Genomic DNA, 12,602 nt, shown 5'->3' with positions numbered 1-12,602 from the left:
AAATGTTTATCCAAATAAAATTTCTGTGCAGCAGAATAGTCACACTGGTCACACTTGTAGGGTTTTTCTCCTGTATGGGTTCTCATATGCTTGGATAAGTTGGACCTGTCACCTGTCCTGTATCCACACTCCCCACACAAGTAGGGTTTCTCACCGGTGTGTTTTACATGATGTCTGTCCAAACTGGATTTCCGTGCAGCAGAATAGTCACACTGGTTACACTTGTAGGGTTTTTCTCCTGTATGGGTTCTCATGTGCCGGGATAAGTCAGACTTGTGAGTCGCTCTGTACCAACACTCCCCACACATGTTGGGTTTCTCACCAGTGTTATTCAAGTTGACGTGTGCTGCCGCCTGGTCTTCAACATTGCTTGTTTTGCTGTCACAGTCGACCTGGGAAACCCCGGTAAGAGACCCATTACAGCAGTTCTGACCAACTCCGATGGGAGACCCGTGTCCTGCCATTGCCATGTTCAGCCTAACGAAAAAAAATGAAGAAATTATACAGATTAAGCGTTATAAGCTGTCAATGATAAAATAGAATTTATAGAAAACAAGCTTCAAGGAATTCTAACTTCACCAAAATTTACAATTTAAAACTAATGCATTACAACGTAAGTCGTAACCCAAACATAATTCTAACGTGTTGTCTCTCTCGCATTTGAATAAGTTTGCTTCTATGTTGTTCCAAAATCATAATTTGTGAGATCTTACAATCACTCACTCGCACAACCAATCTCTTAAAACATTTTATATCAAAAATATTATTTATTACTTCTACGACTACGAACAATGGGTAAAATGACTCCAATCGCTAGGCTGCAAAGAGAGTCGGCAGTATAGCCTATAGGTTTGGTCACCAGGCTTCTCTATTTACTGTTTTTACAAATCTTGATCAGTTCTACGCGTTTCTAGATTTTGTAATGTACGCCTTGTGCGATTCTTTACAATACAATAAAAATTTCCATATAATTTCATGTACTCTAAAAAGGCCACTTTGCCTGATGCAAATCGACGTACATGTAAGTGGCGAAGGTCGAACGTATGTTTGATTTCGCCCCCCCTCTCCCTTTAATTCAACGATATTCACATGCCGAAAATGCCTACAAATTATCATCCTACTGCGGTTCTTCTTCCACAGAAATGGTCTTAAACTATTCCCCTCAACAATAGAATATTTTTTTTGTCTGTTTCTGAGCCTTACCTGCTTCCTATGATGGTTTTTCTCTTCACGTAAACCGGAACTCGGGCAGCTTTGTCCTTCCTTCGTCTCGTGAGGTCAGAGGTGAATGCGCTTTTGGTCAAAGGTGAAGTTGTGTGCCTGATTACCCACGCAGTACATTTGACGTCGGTTTGAACGTTAAGCTGTGTTCATAATGTCAACGTTCTGCGTTCAAACCCACCACCTTACAACGTAACAAGCGTCTGACTTTTGTTTCTGATCTACTTTCATCTTCATCTTTGCCGGGGCTCAAAGATGTTATGTGAGCCCCGGCTACACCTCCATATAGCCCCTGATGGGGCACTTTAGGGGGGGGGGGGAGGCCTTGGTCTAAGGCGGTCAGGCCTCCAGCCTGGCCCGGAAGGACTCAACGGTAGGAGCCATAAGTACCGGGCCAGGCAAGGCGATCCATTGGGGGACTTTAAAAATGATAATTTAAGGGAATTCAAGGCAAGCCAAACTGTTTGGTCTGAATCTTGATTTCTGTGTTTTATATTATAATCAACTCAACACCTCAGACAATATTCCATCCAAGGAAAAAAAGGAACACAGAAGGAAACATTATGTTCAAGGGATTACACGATTTAATTATGTCAGTGCAAAATATCTGTAGATCTAGAAAAAAAATACAAAACAGGAAATTTACTTGTATACAACCTATCGTCTACCCTTTTACTGGCGTAAAATATCTTCATACTTTGGAAACTGAAGAACATCAGTCATTTTACACTGATACAAATCAATGCTATTAGCTTTTTGGGTTTTATAGTAAGAAATTTTAGTAGTTTAAAAAGAGTTGATAGTCACAAGATATAATTGTGTTTGTAGGACATAGAGGCAAACACTTCTTGACAGGAACTACTAGTAGATACACAGGAAATCTAAGCTCGTACACACACAACACTAACGTCTACATTCCAACTACTGTGTACAAACACAGCACTAATGTCTACCTTTCAGCTTCAACTACTGTGTACAATCACTTACCGATGTTAATTACTGATTATGTATATGTACATTATCCAATCTATACTATAACGCTTACTATTCTCATACAATTCTAAGTAGCTAAAAGAGATTTTTCGTTTCAAAATATCTAAGTACCTATAAGAGTTTTTTCGTTTAAAAATAATTAATATTAGAACAAAGTATATTGGATACTAACTAAACTAAGACTTATTCTTGTACCTAAATTATAGCCATAACTTAATTAGATATTAAAGTGAACAAGTACAAGGCTTTTTCTTGGGAAAACCCGTTGTCTACTTGCAAACATCATGAATTCTTACAGAATATTCAGCCTAAATCTTAATGAACATAACTGTCATATACCCTTAGGACTCGTATCAAAATATTAAGTAGAGAAACTGTAGTTACAGCAGACTGTGCGTCCTAAATGTCACTACGAGATGGTCACAGTTGCAGACTTGGTGCCTCTGTATGGATTTTTATATGTCGAGATAGGATAGCATTAGAGGCTGCAGAATAGCTACACTGGTCACACTTGTAGGGCTTTTCTACCGTATGCGCTCTCATATGTCGAGATAAGGCACCCTTTAAAGCTGTCCTGTATCCACACTCCCCACACATGTAGGGTTTTTCACCGGTGTGTGTTGCTTTATGATCATCTAAGGTGGATTTCCGCGCAGTAGAAAAGTCACACTGGTCACACTTGTAGGGTTTTTCTCCTGTGTGGGTTCTCATATGTCGAAATAATTTATACTTCTGAGTTGCCCTGTACCCACACTCCCCACACATGTAGGGTTTATCACCAGTGTGTTTTGCTAGATGATAGTCCAAAGCGGATTTCTGTGCAGCAGAATAGTCACACTGGTCACACTTGTAGGGTTTTTCTCCTGTATGGGTTCTCATGTGTTCGGATAAGTGTGACTTTTGAATGCCCTGTACCCAAACTCCCCACACATGTAGGGTTTCTCACCGGTGTGTTTCGCAAGATGTTTGCCCAAAACATATTTCCGTGCTGCAGAATAGTCACACTAGTCACACTTGTAGGGTTTTTCTCCTGTATGGGCTCTCATATGTCGGGATAAGTGGGACTTTTCAGCTGTCCTGTACCCACATTCCCCACAGATGTAGGATTTCTCACCAGAGTGTTTTGATAGATGTAAGTTCAAAGCAGATTTGTGTGCTGTAGAAAAGTCACACTGATCACACTTGTAGGGTTTTTCTCCTGTATGGGTTCTCATATGTCTGGATAAGTAAGACTTCCAAGCCACCCTGTACCCACACTCCTCACACATGTAGGGTTTCTCACCAGCGTTATTCAAGTTGACTTGTGCTGCCGCCTGGCCTTGAACATTGCTTGTCTTGCTGTCATAGCCGATCTGGGAAACCCCGGTGGGAGACCCATCACAGCAGTCCTGACCAACTCCGGTGAGAGACCCGTGTCCTGCCATTGCCATGTTCAGCCTAACGAAAAAAAATGAAGAAATTACACAGATTAAGCGTTATAAGCTGTCAATGATAAAATAGAATTTATAGAAAACAAGCTTCAAAGAATTCTAACTTCACCAAGCTTTACAATTTTAACGTAATGCATTACAACGTAACCCAACATAATTCTAGATTTTGTAATGTACGCCTTGTGCGATTCTTAACAATACAATTAACATTTCCATATAATTAAATCTAAATCTTGATTTCTGTGTTTTATGATCAACTCACCATCTCTGACAATATTCCATCCAAGGGAAAAAAAGCAACACAGAAGGAAACATTATGTTCAAGGAACATAACGATTTAATTGTGTTAGCGGAATGTTTCTATAGATACATCTTCAAAAAGTAATGCAAAACAAACAGGAACTTTTACTCCTATACAAAATAACGCATACGTTTTCACAATTGTGAAATACTTCCTACTATTGGAAACTGAAGGAAGTCGGTCAGTTTACATCATTATGAACCAAATGCTAGTTTCCTGAGTATATGTTAGTCAAAAGATAGTATTGTGTCTGTAAGACATACAGACAAACACTTAGACAAAGTGAAGTATTAACTAGAAATCGAAGCTCCTTCAATGGCTTCATTCAAACAAACTCAACGTTAACTTCTACCTTTCAACTACTGTTTACAATCACTTACCGATGTTAAATACTGTACATTTACATTATCCAATCAATACCAGACTAGTCACATTTTACACCGATGCTCCTTCGATGGCTTCATTCTTACAAACTCAACATTAACTTCTACCTTTTAACTACTGTGTACAATCACTTACCGATGTTAAATACTGTACATTTACATTATCCAATCAATACCAACATATTTAGGTGTTCTACCACAAATTAAGTTTACTGTTAAAAAATTATAAATCTGGTTATCAAATGATGGATTCTTTTCCAAAATATATAATTGATCGTTAAACAAAGTATATTTGTCTGGCTAAGAATTATTCTTGTAACTAAACCACAGTTTTACAGTGATTAAACATGCAGTTGACAAAAGTGCCTACGACATTCCGTCAGGAAAAACTTGCATATTTGCAAATATTAGTACCATATCTTATAATAAATCATGTAGTTAGCCTAAATGTTTTCAAAATTATTGTGCTCTATCCATAAACTCAATATAGTCTGAAGATAGAAAAACTATACTTAAGAGAAGATTATGCACATTAAATGTCACTACGAGATGGTCACAGTTCCAGCGTTGGTGCCTCCGTGTGAATTCTTTTATGTCGAATTAGGGCAGACTTAGTGTCTGCAGAATAGCTACACTGGTCACACTTGTAGGGTTTTTCTCCTGTATGGGTTCTCATATGTCGGGCTAAAGAAGACTTGAAAGTTGTCCTGTACCCACACTCCCCACACATGTAGGGTTTCTCACCGGTGTGTTTTGCTAGATGTTGGTCTAAAGTACTAGTAGCTTTCTGTGTAGCAGAATAGTCACACTGGTCACACTTGTAGCGTTTTTCTCCTGTATGGGTTCTCATATGTTTAAATAAGTGAGACTTTTTAGCTGTCCTGTATCCACACTCCCCACACATGTATGGTTTCTCATCGGTGTGGTTTGCTTCATGATTATCTAAGGTGTATTTCTGTGCTGTAGAAAAGTCACACTGGTCACACTTGTAGAGTTTTTCTCCTGTATGGGTTCTCATATGTCGGGATAAGTTAGACATTTGATTTGCCCTGTCTCCACACACCCAACACATGTAGGGTTTCTCACCAGTGTGTTTTGCTACATGTTCCTCTAAATGAGATTTCCGTGCTGCAGAATAGTCACACTGGTCACACTTGTAGGGTTTTTCTCCTGTATGGGTTCTCATATGTTGGGATAAGGCAGACCTCTGAGTTGTCCTGTACCCACACTCCCCACACATGTAGGGTTTGTCACCTGTGTGTTTTGCTTGATGTTTGTCCAAAGTGGATTTGACTGCAGCAGAATAGTCACACTGGTCACACTTGTAGGGTTTTTCTCCTGTATGTGTTCTCATGTGTTGGGATAAGTTAGACTTTTTAGCTGTCCTGTACCTACACTCCCCACACATGTAGGGTTTCTTCTACCAGCGTTATTCCATTAAAACTTGTGCTGCCGCCTGGTCTTGACCATTGCTTGTTTTGCTGTCACAGTCGACCTGGGAAACCCCGGTGGGAGACCCATCACAGCAGTTCTGACCAACTCCGATGGGAGACCCGTGTCCTGTCGTTGCCATGTTCAGCCTAACAAAAAAAAATGAAGAAATTATACAGATTAAGCGTTATAAGCTGTCAATGATAAGATAGAATTTATAGAAAACAAGCTTCAAAGAATTCTAACTTCACCAAGCTTTACAATTTTAACCTAATGCATTACAACGTAACCCAAGATAATTCTGACGTGTTGCCTTTCTCACATTTGAATACATTTGCTTCTATGTTGTTACAAAATCATAATTTGAGATCTTACAATCACTCACTCACACCACCAATCTCTTAAAACATTTTATATCATATTATTTATTACTTCTACGACTACGAACAATGGGTAAAATGACCCCATTCGATACGCTGGAAAGAGAGTCGGCAGTATAGCCTGTAGGTTTGGCTTCTCTATTTACTGTTTTTACAAATCAGTTCTACGCGTTTCTAGATTTTGTAATGTACGCCTTGTGCGATTCTTTACAATACAATTAACATTTCTATATAATTTCACGTACTCTAAAACGGCCACTTTGCCTGATGCAGGCTGACGTACATGTAAGTGGCGAGGGTCGGACGTATGTTACTGGTTTCGCCCCCCTCCCTCTTTAATTCAACGATATTCACATCCCGAAAATGCCTACAAATTATCACCCTACTGCGGTTCTTCTTCCACAGAAATGGTCTTAAACTATTCCAATCAACACCAGAATACTTTTCTGTCCGTTTCTAAGCCTTACCTGCTTCCTATGAAGGTTTTTCTCTTCACGTAAACCGGAACTCGGGCAGCTTTGTCCTTCCTTCGTCTCGTGAGGTCAGAGGTGAACTCGATCTGGGTCAAAGTTAAATTTGTGTGCCTGATTACCCATGTAGTACATTTGACGTCGGGTGGCACGTTACGTTTTAGTTTCCTCACAATATAAACGTTTTACACACTTTTCAAAATAGACCACCAAAACGACGTAACATGCGCCCGATTTTCTTGTCTAGTCTAATATTATGTGAAAGGAAGATTAAGTTATATTACCAATTGATATTAACAATCTACCACCTATATTAACAATCATCTTTACACAATCCCTAACCACTGGTGATGTGCCTCCAGACTGGAGCTCTGCAAACATCACACCTATCTATAAGAAAGGTGACAAGACTGTGCCAGCAAACTACCGGCCAGTCTCACTGACATCTGTTTGTAGTAAAATTTTAGAACATATTGTGCACTGCCATATAATGTCCCATCTTGACAAATACAATATTTTATGCCCGGTTCAGCATGGTTTCCGAAAAGGACTTTCGTGTGAGACCCAGCTACTAGTAACTACCCATGATCTAGCACATGGTCTTGACCAAAATCTTCAAATTGATGCCGTGGTACTGGACTTCAGCAAAGCGTTTGATACGGTACCGCATCAACGCCTGCTGAGTAAGCTCCAGTACTACGGCATCAAGGGACACATCTTGTCCTGGCTCAAAGCCTTTCTAACGGAGCGGACACAGACCGTGGTTCTTGACGGCGAATCCTCCAAACCTTCAAGGGTTACGTCTGGTGTGCCTCAGGGCATGGTCTTGGGCCCGCTCCTTTTTCTTCTTTACATAAATGACCTGCCCGACATAGTTAATAGTAACGTACGTTTGTTTGCCGACGACTGTTTGTTATACCGGGTTATAAAGAGCCCGACAGACGCCCAGGGCCTACAGGCCGACCTGGACGCGCTGACCGAGTGGCAGGATCGTTGGCAAATGAATTTTAACCCAGTTAAATGTCACACTATCCACGTCACACGTAAACGAAGACCACTCATTACGCAGTATAGTCTTTGTTCGGTAAACCTTACGACTGTAAAATCGTACCCTTACTTGGGAGTCCACATCTCCAACGACATGCGTTGGGATGCTCACATTGCTCACGCTACTGGTAAGGCAAACAGGACCTTGGGAGTTATCCGGCGTAACTTAAGGCATTGCACATCGCAAGTTAAAAACACTTGCTATAAAGCCCTAGTGCGCCCTCAACTCGAGTACTGCGCCTCAGTGTGGGACCCCTACACAGCTGGTGGGGTGCAGGCAGTTGAGCGCGTACAACGCAGGGCAGCCCGAATGGTCATAAATGACTATGGCCGCACCAGTAGTGTGACCGAAATGTTGCAAAAACTCCAATGGCCCACTCTCGCCAACAGAAGAAGAGAGGCACGCCTGACCACAATGTTTAAAATAACTCACGGTCACATGCGCATACCCTCTGAACAATATCTTATTCCTGCACAGCGGCGCACCAGAGGTAGCCACGCCTTTAAATATAATATTATTCCTGCAACAAAAGACTGTTTCAAATTCTCATTTTTCCCACGCTCGATACGAGAGTGGAACAGTTTACCTGCCCAGGCCATACAGGCACAATCTGTGGAGGCCTTTCGGGCCTCCCTACCGTGAGGTCCACGCACCTCCCCCCCCTCAGCGATACCCCTCACGGGGTTGTTGAAGGAACTAAGCAAGACAAGACAAGACAAGTTAAGCCTGTTTGGTCTGAATCGTGATTTCTATGTTTTGTGACCAATTGACAAACTCTATTCATGAAAAAAAGGTCACCAGAAGGCATTGTGTTCAATGTACTGAACTATTTAATTGTGTTAGTGGTAAATATATGTAGCTACATCTTCGATTAAGGGAATTCTATCTGTTCGTATACAACATAACGTCTATAGCTTTTCCCTGAGTCTAAAATCACTCCCTACAGTTGCTATGCTATCGGCTTTAAAGGTTTTACCGAAATCAAACGCTAGTTTGTACAGAGTTGATATTGGTCAAAAGCTATGTTTGTAGTACATATGGGAACATACTCCGTCAGGGAAAACTATTAATAGAAACACGAAGATAGCACATTTATACAAACAACACTAACTTCTACCTTATAATTCTGTGTACGATCACTTACCAATGTTAATTACTGACTATGCACATGTATATTATCCAATCAATACCATCAAGATTTATGTTTTTCCACAATTCATGATAGATACAAAAATGATTTATTTTGTCAAAAGAACTGAAAACAGAGTATATGGGCTAATAAAGAAAACCAAGAAATGAGAATTACCATTGTGCCTAATGTACATTATAGTTGTACTTAAATTAGAAATAAAGTGGACAGAAGTACAAGACTATGGCATTTCGTTTGGAAAAAACTTGTACCTTTTTGACAATACATTTATTATAAACTTTTAAAGAACATTTAGCCTGATTCAGTGTGTGTGATTGTTTTGAGTATCAATGTGATATATCCTTATTGGTTGGTTTCAGTATAGCAAAATCACCAAGAGAAGATCAAGCAAACTAAAGGTAGTAGATAATCACAGTTGCAGATTTGGACTTTCCTTGTGAATTTTCATATGTTGAGTTAGGGCTGACTTCGAGGTTGCAGAGAAGCTACAATGGTCACACTTGTAGCGTTTTTCTTCTGTATGGGCTCTCATGTGTTGGGCTAAAGAAGACTTGAAAGCTGTCCTGTGCCCACACTCCCCACACATGTAGGGTTTCTCACCGGTGTGTTTTGCTTTATGATCATCTAAGGTGGATTTCCGTGCTGCAGAATAGCTACACTGGTCACATTTATAGGGTTTTTCTCCTGTATGGGCTCTCATATGTTGGGCTAAAGAAGACTTGAAAGTAGTCCTGTATCCACACTCCCCACACATGTAGGGTTTCTCACCAGAGTGTTTTGCTAGATGTTGGTCCAAAGCATATTTCCATGCTGCAGAAAAGTCACACTGGTCACACTTGTAGGGTTTTTCTCCTGTATGGGTTCTCATATGTTTAGATAAGTCAGACTTTTGAGCTGTCCTGTATCCACACTCCCCACACATGTAGCGTTTCTCACCGGTGTGTGTTGCTAGATGATAGTCCAAACTGGATTTGTGTGCTGCAGAATATTCACACTGGTCACACTTGTAGGGTTTTTCTCCTGTATGGGTTCTCATATGTTGGGTTAGAGCAGACTTGTTAGCTGCCCCGTGTCCACACTCCCCACACATGTAGGGTTTGTCACCAGTGTGTTTTGCTTTATGTTCATCTAATTTACCTTTCTGTATTGCAGAATAGTCACACAGGTCACACTTGTAGGGTTTTTCTCCTGTATGGGTCCTCACGTGTCGGGATAAGTTGGACCTTTAAGCCGCCCTGTACCCACACTCCCCACACATGTAGGGTTTCTCACCAGCATTATTCAAGTTGACTTTTGCTGCTGCCTGGTGTTCAACATCGCTTGTTTTGCTGTCACAGTTGACCTGGGAAACCCCAGTGGGAGACCCATTACAGCAGTTCTGACCAACTCCGGTGTGAGACCCGAGTCCTGCCATTGCCATGTTCAGCCTAATGAAAAATGAAATTAAAAAGATCAAGCTTTAAATGCTGTCAATAATAAAATTGGCTTTTTACAAAAAAAGTTCAAAGAGTTCCGACTTTAACATGCTCTACAATATCAACATAATATATAACAACGTAACACAACATAATTCCGACGTGTTGTCTTTCTCGCATTTGAATAAATTTGCTTTTATGTTGTTCCAAAATCATAATTTGTGAGATCTTACAATCAATCACTCACACCACCAATCTCTTAAAACATTTTATATCATAATATTTATTACTTCTACGACTACGAACAATGGGTAAAATGACCCCATTCGCTAGGCTGGAAAGAGTCGGCAGTATAGTCTATAGGTTTGGTCACCAGGCTTCTCTATTTACTGTTTTACAAATCAGTTCTATGCGTTTCTAGGCTAGGCTTTGTAATGTACGCCTTGTGCGATTCTTCATAATACAATTAACATTTCCATATAATTTCACGTACTCTAAAAAGGCCACTTTGCCTGATGCAAATCGACGTACATGTAAGTGGCGAGGGTCGAACGTATGCTAGGCTTCGCCCCCCTCCCCCTTTAATTCAACGATATTCACATCCCAAAAATGCCTACAAATTATCATCCTACTGCGGTTCTTTTTCCACAGAAATGGTCTTAAACTATTCCAATCAACATCAGAACTTTTTTCTGTCCGTTTCTAAGCCTTACCTGCTTCCTATGATGGTTTTTCTCTTCACGTAAACCGGAACTCGGGCAGCTTTGTCCTTCTGTCGTCTTGTTAGGTCAGAGGTGAACGCTATCCGGGTCAAGAGTGAAGTTGTCTGCCTGATTACCCATGTAGTACATTTGACGTCGGTTTGCACGTTACGTGTTTCTTCATAATGTGAACATTCTGCGTTTCAAACAGACCACCTTAACAACGTAACAAGCGCCTGACATTTGTTTCTGATATCATATGAGAGATTTTTAGGGAATGAATGTCAAGCCAAACTGTTTGGTCTGAATCTTGATTTCTGTGTTTTATGTGTTTTATGATCAAATCACCACCTCGGACAATATTCCATCCAAGGAAAAAAGCAACACAGAAGGAAACATTGTGATCAAGGTACATAACGATTTAATTGTGTTAGCGGAAAATTTCATGGATACAACTTCTAAAAGTAATGCAAAACAAACAGGAACTTTTACTCGTATCCAATATAACGCCTACGTTTTCACAACTGTGAAGTACTTCCTACTATTGGAAACTGAAGCAAGTCGGTCATTTCACACCGATGCAAATTAGCATAAAGGTTTTACTACAAACCAAACGCTAGTTTCCTGAGTATATGTTAGTCAAAAGATATTCTTGTGTCTGTAAGACATACAGACAAACACTTGACAAAGTGAAGGATTAACAAGAAATCGAAGCTCCTTCAATGGCTTCATTCAAACAAACTCAACGTTACCTTCCACCTTTCAACTACTGTTTACAATCACTTACCGATGTTAATTGCTGTATATGTACATTATCCAAACAATACCATCAAGTTTACTGCTCTAAAACTAAAATTCTAGACATGTAAAGAAAGATGATGGTGCAATGTTCAAAATAGTCGACATTTAATATCGGGTGTATGTACTTCTCTCCGGAAAACTCGTCGTCGACATTTATCAATTCATAAGATTGACTTGACTATTTAAAGGCTGACTAAGAAGTATTCCATAGTTTTACAGTGATAAGAAATGTTGTGGATAAAGTATATGACCATGACATTTCCTCGGCAAAAGACTTGGCCTATTGGCAAATTTTATCCATTCTCTTATGGCATATTTAGCCTTAATGTTTTAGCCATTACTGTGATTGGGCATGATTTGGCCATGATTTGGCCATGTTTTGCAACATTGCACCTTTCCACAGCAGTGGAAACAAGCACTTGTCTCAGCCGTTCCTAAGAAGCCAAGACCGAACTTTCCCACGGAGTACCGGCAGATATCTGTGGTCAGTTGTGTAGGCAAGGTGTACGAGGGCCTTCTGCGTGACTTACTCTTACAAGACACCGCGAACACTCTGCTACAGTCACAACACGGTTTCCTACCAAAGCGGTCCACTGTTACAGCTGCTTTGATTCACATCCTTCAAAGCTGGCATGAGGCACTTAACAGCAATCCCAAGTTAGACATCCACGCGGTTTTTGTTGACTTCAGCCGGGCATTTGATACCATAAACCACGGTCAACTACTCTTAACCCTGGCAGACTTCGGTGTGAGGCGGGATCTGTGGTTATCCATACGCAGTTACCTGGAGGGTAGGTCCCAACGGGTCAAGTGGGGATCCTGTCTGTCTAAACCACATGATGTTTTGGCAGGTGTGCCTGAGGGTGGACTGCTATCCC

General features: G+C 40.6%; 3 pseudogenes; all 3 read right to left on the bottom strand.

Moving 5' to 3' along the window:
* Positions 1-4: 4 nt before the first annotated feature.
* LOC109486649 lies at positions 5-470 on the bottom strand (annotated as a pseudogene).
* Positions 471-1,809: 1,339 nt separating this feature from the next.
* LOC109486647 lies at positions 1,810-3,644 on the bottom strand (annotated as a pseudogene).
* A 355-nt stretch (positions 3,645-3,999) lies between these two features.
* LOC109486696 lies at positions 4,000-5,901 on the bottom strand (annotated as a pseudogene).
* Positions 5,902-12,602: the final 6,701 nt, after the last annotated feature.

This window comes from Branchiostoma belcheri, unplaced genomic scaffold (assembly GCF_001625305.1).
Source record: "Branchiostoma belcheri isolate BF01 breed outbred unplaced genomic scaffold, Haploidv18h27 scaffold82, whole genome shotgun sequence".
Classification (NCBI taxonomy): Eukaryota; Metazoa; Chordata; class Leptocardii; order Amphioxiformes; family Branchiostomatidae; genus Branchiostoma; species Branchiostoma belcheri.
Note: the sequence above shows the minus strand (reverse complement) of the source record. Positions and strands in the feature narration are given on the sequence as shown.